This window comes from Arachis ipaensis, chromosome B04 (genome assembly GCF_000816755.2).
Source record: "Arachis ipaensis cultivar K30076 chromosome B04, Araip1.1, whole genome shotgun sequence".
Taxonomy (NCBI): Eukaryota; Viridiplantae; Streptophyta; class Magnoliopsida; order Fabales; family Fabaceae; genus Arachis; species Arachis ipaensis.
The window spans coordinates 121,749,032-121,762,364 of record NC_029788.2 but is presented as its reverse complement, the minus strand read 5'-3'; positions in this window follow the sequence as shown (position 1 = coordinate 121,762,364).

Genomic DNA, 13,333 nt, shown 5'->3' with positions numbered 1-13,333 from the left:
TTTGCTTTAATCGCTCTACCTACTCCTGTGGTCGGAGTAACTTTCAGGAAAACATGATCTCCTGCCTCAAATTCTAAGGGCTTCCGCCTTTGATCGGCATAACTCTTTTGACGACTCTGCGCCGTAAGCATCCTATCTCGGATTTTCTTGACTTGTTCAATGGTCTCAGCTATCATTTCCGGCCCCAACAAGCCTTTCTCTCCAGCTTCATACCAACATAGTGGAGATTGACATTTTCTCCCATACAAAGCCTCATACGGAGCCATTCCGATGCTCGCATGATAACTATTATTGTATGCAAACTCTACTAACGGCATATACCGATCCCAACTCGCCGGTTGGTCCAAAACACAAGCTCTCAACATATCCTCTAGTGTTTGGATCGTCCTCTCGGATTGACCATCTGTTTGAGGATGGTACGCTGTACTCAAGCTTAATCGAGTTCCAAAAGCTTTCTGAAATGCACTCCAGAACCTCGAAGTGAAACGAGGATCTCTATCAGAGATTATAGTAGCAGGTACACCATGGAGTCTCACAATCTCCTTTATGTATAACCGAGCTAGCTCCTCAAGGGTGTAAGTCATCCGAACGGGTAAAAAGTGAGCTGATTTCGTCAGTCGGTCCACGATCACCCAGATAGCATCAAAACCAGTCCTAGTCCTTGGCAATCCCGACACAAAGTCCATTGCAATACTTTCCCACTTCCATTGCGGAACCTCTAAAGGTTGCAACATCCCAGAAGGTCTTTGATGTTCAATCTTTACCTTTTGGCAAGTTAAGCACTTTGAAACATATTCCGCCACATCATTCTTCATACCTGGCCACCAAAACATCGCCTTTAAATCATGGTACATCTTAGTACTTCCCGGGTGAATGGAGAATCCGCTTTTGTGTGCCTCCTTTAAGATATCTTGCCTCAAAGTGCCAACATCCGGCACAATGATCCTACCCTTGAATCTCCATAACCCATCTTTTTCTTCCGACACTCTCCACTGTTTTCGTTGCTCGATAGCCGGTAACACCTTCCATAACGCTTCATCATTTTCATGAGCCTTTAGGAGTTCGGACTTAAAGTCACTCGAGATTTCTAATCGGCTTAAACACAAGGTTCCAGATACTTCTCGAGCACCAATTTTTAGACTCTCGCCTCCACACCTTCAAGGCAAACACGATCGCAGCGAGTTTCAGATCGTGCGTAGGGTAACTAACTTCATGAGGTCTCAACTGTCATGAGGCATACGCCACCACATTATGATGCTGCATCAGCACGCATCCTAGACCCTTTAACGATGCATCGCAGTACACCTCAAAAGGCTCGTTCGGCTCAGGTAACACTAACACAGGTGCAGTGGTCAACTTTTTCTTCAATGTCTGAAAGCTCTCCTCGCACTCAGGAGTCCAAACAAACCGAGTGTCTTTGCGAGTTAACTTTGTCAACGGCAAAGCTAATTGCAAAAAGCCTTTGATGAACCTTCGGTAATAGCCAGCTAAACCCAGAAAACTCCTTATCTCAGTTACTGTGGTTGGTTTGCTTCCAATCCATCACAGCTTTTACCTTGGTTGGATCTACGGCTATTCCCTTCTTACTCACCACGTGACCCAAAAACTTCACCTCACTCTTCCAGAACTCACACTTAGACAGTTTCGCATAGAGTTTTTTCTCCTTTAAAATCTGCAACACGGTCCGCAAGTGTTCCGCATGCTCTTCTTCAGTCTTGGAGTAAATTAGTATATCGTCAATGAAGACAACCACGAATTTATCCAGAAACGGACGGAACACTCTATTCATGTAATCCATGAATACTGTAGGAGCGTTCGTCAACCCAAAGGACATTACAGTGTACTCGTAATGACCATAACGAGTCCTGAAAGCGGTCTTAGGGATATCCTCACCTTTCCCAAGCTCAACCGGAGCACCTCCAAACCACTTGTCCACAAGCTCTCAAGGTATCAACACCTCCAAGAACAGATTTTATCACACAAAACCCTCTTCCAAGCTTTCCAAAATCACCAATCAAGCTCCAATATTCACATATACACAACCTAAGCCACAATCATCATACCCATACACAACATCTCAATGCCCAAACCTCATAGAACAACAAATTACACTAGGGTTGAGAATATTACCACACCCAAGGTCCAAAGAGACAAAATTAACCTTCTCCTTCAAGAGAGTTGGGTCCTATAACATCAAAGAACTCAAAATCTCAACATTTTTACTCATGAAACTCGAAATCAAGGGCTGGAATTTCGAACAATAAAACGTGGCTTACCTAAAGATTAATTGTATGGGTTTTGTAGAGCTCTCCGCGGTGAACGCGTGGCCGCAAACAGAGCGGCAATCGGAGCTCTAGATCAAAAGTTATGGTGGTTTGAAGATCAAGTGAGAGATAGAACTTGAGAGAGTGTTCTTCCCTCCATGGCCTCTCTTTTTCAGCGTGTATTAGTGTTGTGTGAGGAGAGAGAGTGCTGAAAACTAGGGTTTTGGTTTAGTTATGTTGGGCCAAGGGCCCACTTTGGGTCCGGTTGGACCGGTTTGGCCCGTTCGATCCAATCTTGGTCCGATTTTCATAAAATTGGTACCGAAATTCTCGTCTCAATTTCCTCTATCATATTAAGCCATAAAAATATCATTTTTGGCTTTCTAGAATAAATTCTCATATATGGGTTGATTAGCCGTTAATTAACCGGGTCTTACATGATTAGCGCCTATGCACCGCAAGTGGGTTTGGACGAACAACACAAGATAAGGTTTTGGGAGGATCTAGAGAGTTTTCTAAGACATACCTTCGGGAGATAAGATTTTCTTAGAAGGAGATTTAAATGGCCATGTTGGAAGAGAAGTGACTGGGTATGGAAGTATTCACGGAGGCCATGGTTTCGGGGTGATCAATGCCGAGGGTAAAACTATTTAGGACTTTTCCTCAACCTTTGACCTTCTCATCGCAAATACATGTTTTAAAAAGAGAGACGAACATCTTATAACCTCTAAGAGTACATGACAAGCTCTCAAATTGACTTCTTCTTGTTGAGGAGAGTCGACCAAAAATTTTGCATTAATTGTAAAATTATCCCGAGAGAGAGTTTGACAACACAACATAGGATGCTCGTCATGGATTTTCACGTTGAGCAAAAGTTGAGGAAAAGACATCATACGAAAAAACCCAAGGACGATGGTGGCAGATGAAAGGTGAGGAACAAAGAAGCTTTCTAAGACAGGTAGAAGAAGAGGCAAAGTGAGATGGGAATGGAAGTGCAGAAGAGATATGGAGGGAGAGGCACAAGTTATTAGAAGAACAGCAAAAGAAAGTTTTGGTGAATCTAAAGGAATAGGACCAAGAGACAAGGAGTCCTGGTGGTGGAATGCGAGTGTACAAGAAAAGATAAAGATAAAAAGGGAGTGCTTTAAAGAGTGGTCTTTATGTCACAATGCAGATAATTGAGAAAATATAAGGCGGCTAAGAAAAAGACAAAAGTGGCTGTAAGTGAAGCAAGAACAAGAGCATATAAGGGTCTCTACCAGTCTTTGGACACGAAAGAAGGAGAAAAAGGTATATATAGAATCGCAAAGAGCTGTGAAAGAAGAACGAGAGATTTGGATCAGGTTAAGTGCATAAAAGATAAGGATGGAGAGGTGCTGGCTCAAGAGGAGAAGATTAATGAAAGGTGGAAGAGCTACTTCTACGAGTTATTTAATGAAGGACATAAGACTCTTTCGAGCCTTGGTCGGTTATGCACAAGGGAATAAGATCAAAACTTTGACTACTATCGAAGGATTCGAGACTTCGAGGTAAAAGAAGCTCTAAAGCAAATGAAAAATGGCAGGGCAGTAGGACCTGATAATATCCCGATTGAGGTTTGGAAGGGCCTTGCAGGAAAAGGCATCAACTGGTTAACCAAGCTTTTTAATGAAATTTTAAGGTCAAAGAAGATGCCTGATGAGTGGAGAAAGAGCACCTTGGTACCTATCTACAAGAATAAGGAGGATATACAAAGTTGCAGAAACTATAGAGGGATCAAGCTCATGAGCCATACCATGAAGTTATGGGAAAGGGTGATAGAATGGGGGTTGAGAAAAGAGACACAAGTAACATATAACCAATTTGGATTTATGCCAGGCAGATCCACCACCGAAGCGATATACTTTTTAAAAAGGATGATGGAGAGGTATCGTATTAATAAAAGGGATCTACATATAGTGTTTATTGATTTGGAAAAAGCGTACGATAGGGTGCCAAGGGAGGTCTTATGGAAGATTTTAGAAAAGAGGAGAGTAAGGATCGCATATATTCGTCCAATTAAAGACGTGTATGATGGGCCACAACTAGTGTGAAGACTCAAGGTGGTGTGACAGAGGAATTTTCTATTGGTATAAGATTACACCAAGAATCATCCTTAAGTCCATACATTTTCATATTAGTCTTGTAAGTACTCACAGAGCACATCCAAGAGCCTGTGCCATGGTGCATGCTTTTTGCCGATGATATCGTCCTTATGAGAGAGTCAAGGAAAGACCTAAATAAGAAGTTAGACTTATGGAGAGAAGCTCTAGAAGTATATGGTCTACGCATAAGCCATAGCAAGACGGAATATATGGAATGTAAGTTCGATCTGAGAAGAGAAAACCCTAATATAGATGTGAAGATTGGAAAAAACATCCTACGAAAAGTTAAAAGTTTTAAGTATCTTGGGTGCATCATGCAGGATAACGGAGAGATTAAACAGGATGTAAATCATAGGATCCAAGCAGGTTGGTCAAAATGGTAGAGTGCATCTGGTTTTATATGCGATAAAAAAGTGCCTTTAAAACTTAAAGGTAAATTCTGTCACACTGCTATAAAACCGTCTATGCTTTATGATACGGAGTGTTGGACGGCCAAAGGGGAGCACGAACATAAGTTGAGTGTAGCGGAGATGAAGATGTTGAGATGGATGAGTGGTCATACGCGATTGGATAAAATAAGGAACGAAGATATAAGGGAGAGAGTTGGAGTAGCACCCATTGTGGAAAAGATGGTAGAATTGCGTCTCAGGTGGTTTGGATATGTGAGAAGAAGACCGACAGAACACCCAATCAGGAGGGTGGATGAGATGGAAGATGGACAAGGGGTGAAAGGCAGAGGAAGACCTAAGAAAACCATCTATGAGGTGGTCAAATGAGATCTACATGTAGTCGATCCCACCTAGTAAGACAAGACTTTGTTGTTGTTTTTTTTATTGTATCATATAAAAGCTTAATTATATATATATTTAACACGTGATATAAATATCTTAACATATTTTATTTGAATATAGAGTATTATGTTTAAACTAAATTCTAAATAATTAATTTATTGTATAATTTCCATTTTCATGAACGTATAAAACTTCAGAAATACTTATGTGATTCTAGAATATATTTAATGTACATTGTAAAAGCTTTTTTTTTATCTAAATTTTAACTATGTATAAGATTGACTAAAGTGTATAATTATTTCATTTGTTAAAAATGTACAATATAGATCATTATGCAATAATACATGATCCAACAAAAAAATCTTTTTCGTTCTTTGATCTTTTAACTCTATAAGTTTGGTTAGTCTTTTTTTCTTTAATAATTTTTCTCTAAAATTAATAGAGCATATTTACATATGACACGTTAAATTGTTAATCCGTATATGGTGATTGCTAATTTAGATTGATAGATTTTTTTATTAGGAGTCTTATTATTTTTTGGATAATTGTCAAGACCGTTCAAAATTTTTTTAATTATTTTTTTTATATATATTAGCTAAATTTATTGTATAAGAATTAAAAAATATTCATAATTTTTTATTTTTTTATTTTGCTTATATAAATTGAATAGAGGATATACATATTAATAAGAATGATATTGATAATTGTTGTTATTAGTCTTAATATCTATTTGTTATTAGTTATTATAAAATGTTAAAATGTTAATCTTTAATGGAGTAAATGATCAAATTAGTCCCCAAAAGATCACTCATTCTCCAAATTAATCTCTAAAAGATTTTTTTAATCAAATTCATCCTTCAAAGATTTTAAGTTAGTCATATTAGTCATTTTATCACTTCCATAGTTGATGGTATTAGAATTTACTAATATGACACATTAAATAACATGACAGCGCACACCTGTTAGTCTTAATTGGCTGCCAATTGAAAATTTTCAATGCCTCAAAATCGCCCTTAATTTGGAATTGATATAATCTAATTTTATAAACTTATAATGTTAACCATTAATTAGGATTGTGGTAAATATGGTATCACTTAACTGACGAATTTTGATGCAATTAGTAACAAAAGTGATGAAAAAACTACCTTGACTAACTTACAATTTTTGAAAGACAAATTTAATTAAAAACTATCTTTCATGACGAATTTGACTGGTTACTCTCCAAACCAATCAACCACTTGTTCAATCGAATAAGAGCCACAACTAGAGTTGTCATATCCCAGTTATTCTTTGTCAGAATAATCATTACACCCACAAATACATCTGCTTTGTATATCAAAAACAACTTAAATGTATCAGTTTTGGGTGAGTTGTCTATACATATTTTGGCATGTTTTCGCTGGTCTAATGACTAAAAGACGTGGATAAAGCAATCCCAAACTGAAACACTGCTCGAAACGCTAACTATTTATTCATTCAAACGGATCAGTCATTAAGATAGGATGCGAAGTAACTGCTAGGTTGTGTTTGTAAGCATTTTAAAGGCGAATGAATTAAAGGAAACGGCTTCAGAGTATAGACTCCACTTTACTCTTTAAGCCCTTCCCCTCACCTCCTAAACTTCAACTCACAAACACGCCCTTATGTATTGAGATATTGGCCAGCGTCGGATCACAATTGATTTATTTCGATTAGTGATCCCCATATGAATTACATTGACCCGGGCTCTTGTTCCTCTAATCCTCTTGATAAACTGTTAATCAAGGTTTTTTATTTTGTTTGTTTCTACTTTCTACTGTTAGTCTTCTTGAAACAAGTACAAGATCCAGAGTCATTCAATTCAATCAAACTAAGCACTCAGGAGGGAATACAAGTAGATAAGGATGTTACAATTTAGTGTTTCTAATATTTTTCATGAACTATGCCTAGCAATTTGATTGGGAAACAAGAATACTCAACCTGAAGTTTACATGCCTGGACAGAACTCAGAAAACCCACCCCCCATTTTTGCTTTTCTCTTTTTCAAACATGATGTAACCTATAAAGCTTGTCCAAACTTTACAGATAATATTACACTAAACAACAGTTGACAGGATAGATAGTTGTGGAGTTCGTGCCTCTTACCATTCAGAGAATGCACACACTGATACAATGCTATCATGATCATATAGCAGCCGATGCAAGAAATGATCTAATTCGTTGTAACAACTCAGCTTTCACAGAGTCTGGAACAGAAGCTGCATTGAAAAGAAAATGCGGCATCAATCGTATTTCCAGCCATACTAAGTAAATTTCAACATCATGCAACGCTTAATGTTTATCAAGGGAGGTTATTACGAAATACAAAGGTATCAAGTGCAGTATCACCTAAACTTTACAAAAGAATAAAGATGCATCCCTCCTAAACCATCATCCCAGATATCCTCATAATTTCTAAACAAGGAGAATTTAGAATGCTTCTTATGATAACAAGATAATAAATGCAAATTTTACTTTTTCTAGGAGTTAGGAGAATAACAGAATAATAAGGAGTGTACATCGTTACTAGTCTATATAATATTGACTAACCTCAAGGGAGGAATTTACCCAAAAAAGAAAACATGAAACTATCTACTGTAGCGGAGATGAAGATGTTGAGATGGATGAGTGGTCATACGCGATTGGATAAAATAAGGAACGAAGATATAAGGGAGAGAGTTGGAGTAGCACCCATTGTGGAAAAGATGGTAGAATTGCGTCTCAGGTGGTTTGGATATGTGAGAAGAAGACCGACAGAACACCCAATCAGGAGGGTGGATGAGATGGAAGATGGACAAGGGGTGAAAGGCAGAGGAAGACCTAAGAAAACCATCTATGAGGTGGTCAAATGAGATCTACATGTAGTCGATCCCACCTAGTAAGACAAGACTTTGTTGTTGTTGTAACACACTACCATACAGAGTCTTATACTTAAGTCATAATTCAGAGATGGCAAGGTATTACGACCTCTAAAACAAAAATTTAGTACGTATAGTAGTATGAATAATTGATTATAACTAGGAGCCTTTGTAGGAAAAGGGGGTAAACAAAAAACCGTAACTCGAACGCGCAACACTCCGATCGATAACGTAACGAGCAAAGGATAAGCTAACGCAAGATCATATGTATACAAAGGAGTGTCAAAAACAGGAATATCAAGACTCAAAATCCGGCTGCGAAGAGAACCGGTCCGAGCATAGCAATATATACATATGATAAAATAAGGGAAACCCCAAAGGAAACCCAAAGGGACACAAATACAGAAAACCTATTCTCCAAAAATCCCCTCTAGAAGGAGTCATCACAGTTTATTTTATTTAATGGAGATAAAAGTATCTAAACAAGATATATAAGCCAAAACAGAGTCCCGAGAACAAAGGATCTTCGCTAATCCAGAAGTCTCCAGCATGCCTCAACGAGAAGCCTCGCGTCCTGCATCTGAAAACCACAAAATCCACATGGGTGAGAACCAGAGGTCCCCAGCACGGTAACAGCTTCCACATATATAATACATAATAATAGAGGAAAGCCGAAGGCAATCCTAGAACTTCCTCCAGATAATATCAAAGCTTATAAGCAAACTAAACCGTAAGTGGCAACTGACTAAAGATTCTTCAATCTAACTAATACTTCCCTTTCCAATTCCTTCATACCTCCCAACCACCAGCAGGAGTATAATATAGCAAACACAGTTATATCAGACAAGAGATTTACAAATAGGAACAAATAAGGCATTTAGGCAATTAGCAGGTAATATGCAGTCAAATAGGCAATCTCAAACAATTCATGTAGTATGCTTATGATGCATGCCTATCCCTAGTGGCTGATGATATCATCTGTCGGTTATAGAGCCAACCCGACAAGTCCTGGTAGCTAACCATTGGACTGTCCCTCTGTCGTACATCCCCAACTCGAGTTATACTCATCATAAACTTGATCATAATCATGATCCATATCCATCACCCTCACTGCTGAATATTTATCAATCACCATCACAGGTGAATATTTATCCATCACCATCACTGGTGAATATTTATGGGGGCGAGCTCATCCGGGCCTTTCACAGTGCCCGGTCACACTTACAACATTGGGTTAACAGAGCTTCGAGTCTCAACCTGGAGCACGTGGTGGCTAGCCACTGCTACTACCCAGGGAAACCCTCATCTCCAATGGTGGAAGTGCAAATATTCACAATTCATTCAACAGCATATATGCATTTATACTTAGCCATAAACATGGCTCCGCCGTCACACGGCATAATCCAGCCATCCGGCTCACGGTTAAATCCATAACCAGCTAATTCATCAACAATTATGGCCCTTCAGCCCATGGCATAACAAGCACTTCCACCGCCATTCTCCGCATCTCACATAATCATCTTTGATCATCAATGATCATTCATTTTTCCCCTTGCTTCACTCGCAAGTTACCACATTCACTAGCCCTTTTTCTCACGCTAGGCATATCATAATGATTTAAGACATAAGTGGTGAGATCGGAGGCTTAGAAGTATGAAATTTGGCTTTTAAAACTCAAAAATCAACTTTGGGATGAAAACAGGGCCACGCGTACGCGCACTCCACGCGCACGCGTGGATGGCCTTAAAACTCATCGACGCGCAAGCGTCATACGCGCGAACGCGTGGGTTGAAAATTAGCCAAACGACGCGCACGCGTCAGCTACGCATACGCGCGAATACATTGTGCCCCAGGCACAGAACTGGCACAACTCTGGCACAACTCTCTGGAAAATGGCTGGGCATTCGATGCAGCGCATCGACGCGCCCGCGCACGCATGGATGATGCTTTCTCGAAGAACGGCGCGTACGCGCCAAGTGCGCCTACGCGCGAGGGGTCATTCTGCTAAAAATTTTCTAAGTTAAAAGCTGCAGAATTCACAAATTCAACCCCAATCTTCCGACGGTCATAACTCTCTCATTTTAAATCATTTTTCACCCGTTCTTCGAACGGCATGGACATCCCGCATCCAATTTCATTTCTAAACAGATTTGGCACAAATCAAAGATATGTAGTCCAAGTTATGTCCCGTCAAATTATGCCCAAAAATCATATTTTCATTCAAAACCACAAAGTGCCATTTTCAAAACAAGCCACTTTCAACTCTTTTCAAGATCAATCAAAACATGCCAATTTCAACCCTTCTCTTTGAAATCATTCAAAGTGTACCAAAATCAACAACAAGCCATCCTCAACTCATACATTGACATTTTACCAAAATTCCCAAAACTACCTCCAACCATTTTAACACTTCTCAATCAATGGCTAAAGGACAAACACAAGACAAGATTAACCTTCTCCTTCAAGAGAGTTGGGTCCTATAACATCAAAGAACCCAAAATCTCAACATTTTTGCTCATGAAACTCGAAATCAAGGGCTGGAATTTCGAACAGTAAAACGTGGCTTACCTCAAGGTTAATTGTATGGGTTTTGTAAAGCTCTCCGCGATGAACGTGTGGCCGCAAATGGAGCAGCAATCGGAGCTCTAGATCAAAAGTTATGGTGGTTTGAAGATCAAGTGAGAGAAAGAACTTGAGAGAGTGTTCTTCCCTCTATAGCCTCCATTTTCAGCGTGTTTAGTGTGTTGTGAGGAGAGAGAGTGCTGAAAACTAGGGTTTTGGTTTAGTTTAGTTAGGCCAAGGGCCCACTTTGGGTCCGGTTGGTCCAGTTTGGCCCGTTCGGTCCAATCTTGGTCCGATTTTTATAAAATTGGTACCGAAATTCTCGTCTCAATCTCCTCTATCAAATTTAGCCATAAAAATAATATTTTTGGCTTTCTAGAATAAATTCTCATTTTATGGGTTAATTAGCCATTAATTGACCGGGTCTTACAGTTGTTTTTTTTATTGTATCATATAAAAGCTTAATTATATATATATTTAACACGTGATATAAATATCTTAACATATTTTATTTGAATATAGAGTATTATGTTTAAACTAAATTCTAAATAATTAACAATTTACATTTTATTGCATTTTTTTCATATACATAACTAAATCAAATAAAAGACATTACACAATTAGTTTTTTCTTTAAATTGGTTGAACTTATAATCATGTACTAGTTGCTCTTATGAATTTCAAAATATTTATCACTTTAAAATTTGGATGGGTCTAAAATTTAAGAGAAATTATAAAAAAATTCTTAAAAGATTTTAGCTTGTCAAAAAGATTAAACTAACAAAAATTTTCTCAAAAATTTAAAATCAGAACAAATTAAGAAATCCTGAACTTTCTCGCGATAAAAATTTTATTGAAATTTTTTTTTTACAAAGCTACTATTAAATTGAAAAAAAAGTTAGTTTTTACTTACAATTCTGCTAGGTAACTAATTAGGGATACAACCAATGCCAACTAGTAAAAAAAACCATTAACAAAAAAAAATCTTACAAAATCTAGGAGAAAGAAACATCCAAAACTAGTAAAAAAGAATCTTCCAAAACTTAGAAGAAGAAGGTTCAGAGGTGGCGAATGTGATGTCGAGGCCTCTTTTTATGAGGCTTTTGTCGAACTTAGGGAGTGGTTGATGTGGTCTTGTGCTGAAAATGCCACCAACAGAACGTGAAGCTCTTTTTTGTTGTCAGAAGCCATAGTTACACAAATAGAAACAAATAACAAAGGGATTGAGATATTATTATAGCGTTACTTTTTTTTAACATTGATTAGTGAATATGCAGGACGAGTAGTTGTAGGGGAGACATCGCAGCACAAGAAATTGCAGGGAGGTGCATGTCACGACACGAGAAATTGTATGGGAAGGCATGCACATCAAAGGATGAGGTGTTGGCATAAAGAGGTGTAGTGTTGCGGCAATCAGGGTAGAAGAGGTAGGGGCGCCGCGCCGTGAAGAAAAGAGTTGGGGGGGCGGCAATGCGCAAGGGGTGTACCTTGAGGGCGCTCAAACAGAATTGTAGATGGAGTTCATGGCGTCACAGGAGAGAAAAGTTGGAGAGGGGGAGGTCGCGCTAGGGGTTGAGGTTGGAGCGCGTGTTTTCGAATATAATCCTAACTTTTGGAAATTTCAAAATCAAATTTTTTAAAAAAAATTGAAAAATTGTTCAAGTTGACTGTACATAGAGTTGGTTATCTATACTTTCTCTTTTCCAAAAGAAAAATATCTTTCTACATTAAATGTTAGAATTTTTTAACGTACATACAAAATCCGTCTAAAACACTAATGCATATTTAGACAAAATTTATATAGATTATTATTTTTGTCCCAAATAAATCTGTACAAAATATTTTAGATTACTTTAGAAAGTAGTTAAAAATAATATACTAAAAAGAAATTTGAGACTAATTATACACAAATTCATAATAGAATTAACATTTTTTAAAACGAGTCTTAAATCTGTGTGAAGTTATTATATATATTTAAATAAAATATAAACGAATTCTAATTTTTATCTTAAATCTGTTGCTAATTTGTTTAAAAAATTTTGTTCCATCCAAAAAATATTTTACCAGAAATTTTGGGACCAAATTAACTAACTTTGAAATTATTTTTTTATAACCTACACAGAAATCCATTAAAAAGTTCATTTTAAATAACAAACACATGAATTTATTTGACATATACTTGATTTGATGACTAATTTTTTTTAGGGTTAATTACTCTGTTGGTCCTTATAGTTTCGTGAAATTTTCAATTAGGTTCCTATACTTTTTTTTCTTTTAATTGGGTCCCTGCATCAAATTTTTTTTCAATTAGGTCCCTCTTGGTAGTAATTGACTTAATTATATAGGGACCCAACTAAAAAAAATTGGTGCAGGGACTCAAATAAAAGGAAAAAAAAAGTGTAGGGACTCAATTAAAAAAAATTGGTGCAAGGACTCAATTAAAACAAAAAAAAAGTATAGAGACCTAATTAAAAATTTCGCAAAACTATAAGGACCAACAGAATAATTAAACATTTTTTTATAAACTAAATTTACATGATTAGACAATAATAAATTAAATTCACATTTTTCAACAATAAATTTTTCCCATAATTATTCCGGACAAGATTCTAGGCTTTATTTTTTTCCTTAAATACTCAATTTTGGACAATAATTTTTTCCCATGATTCAAGGCTTTATTTTTTCCCATAATAATTAAAAAAAATCTGAATAGCTTTA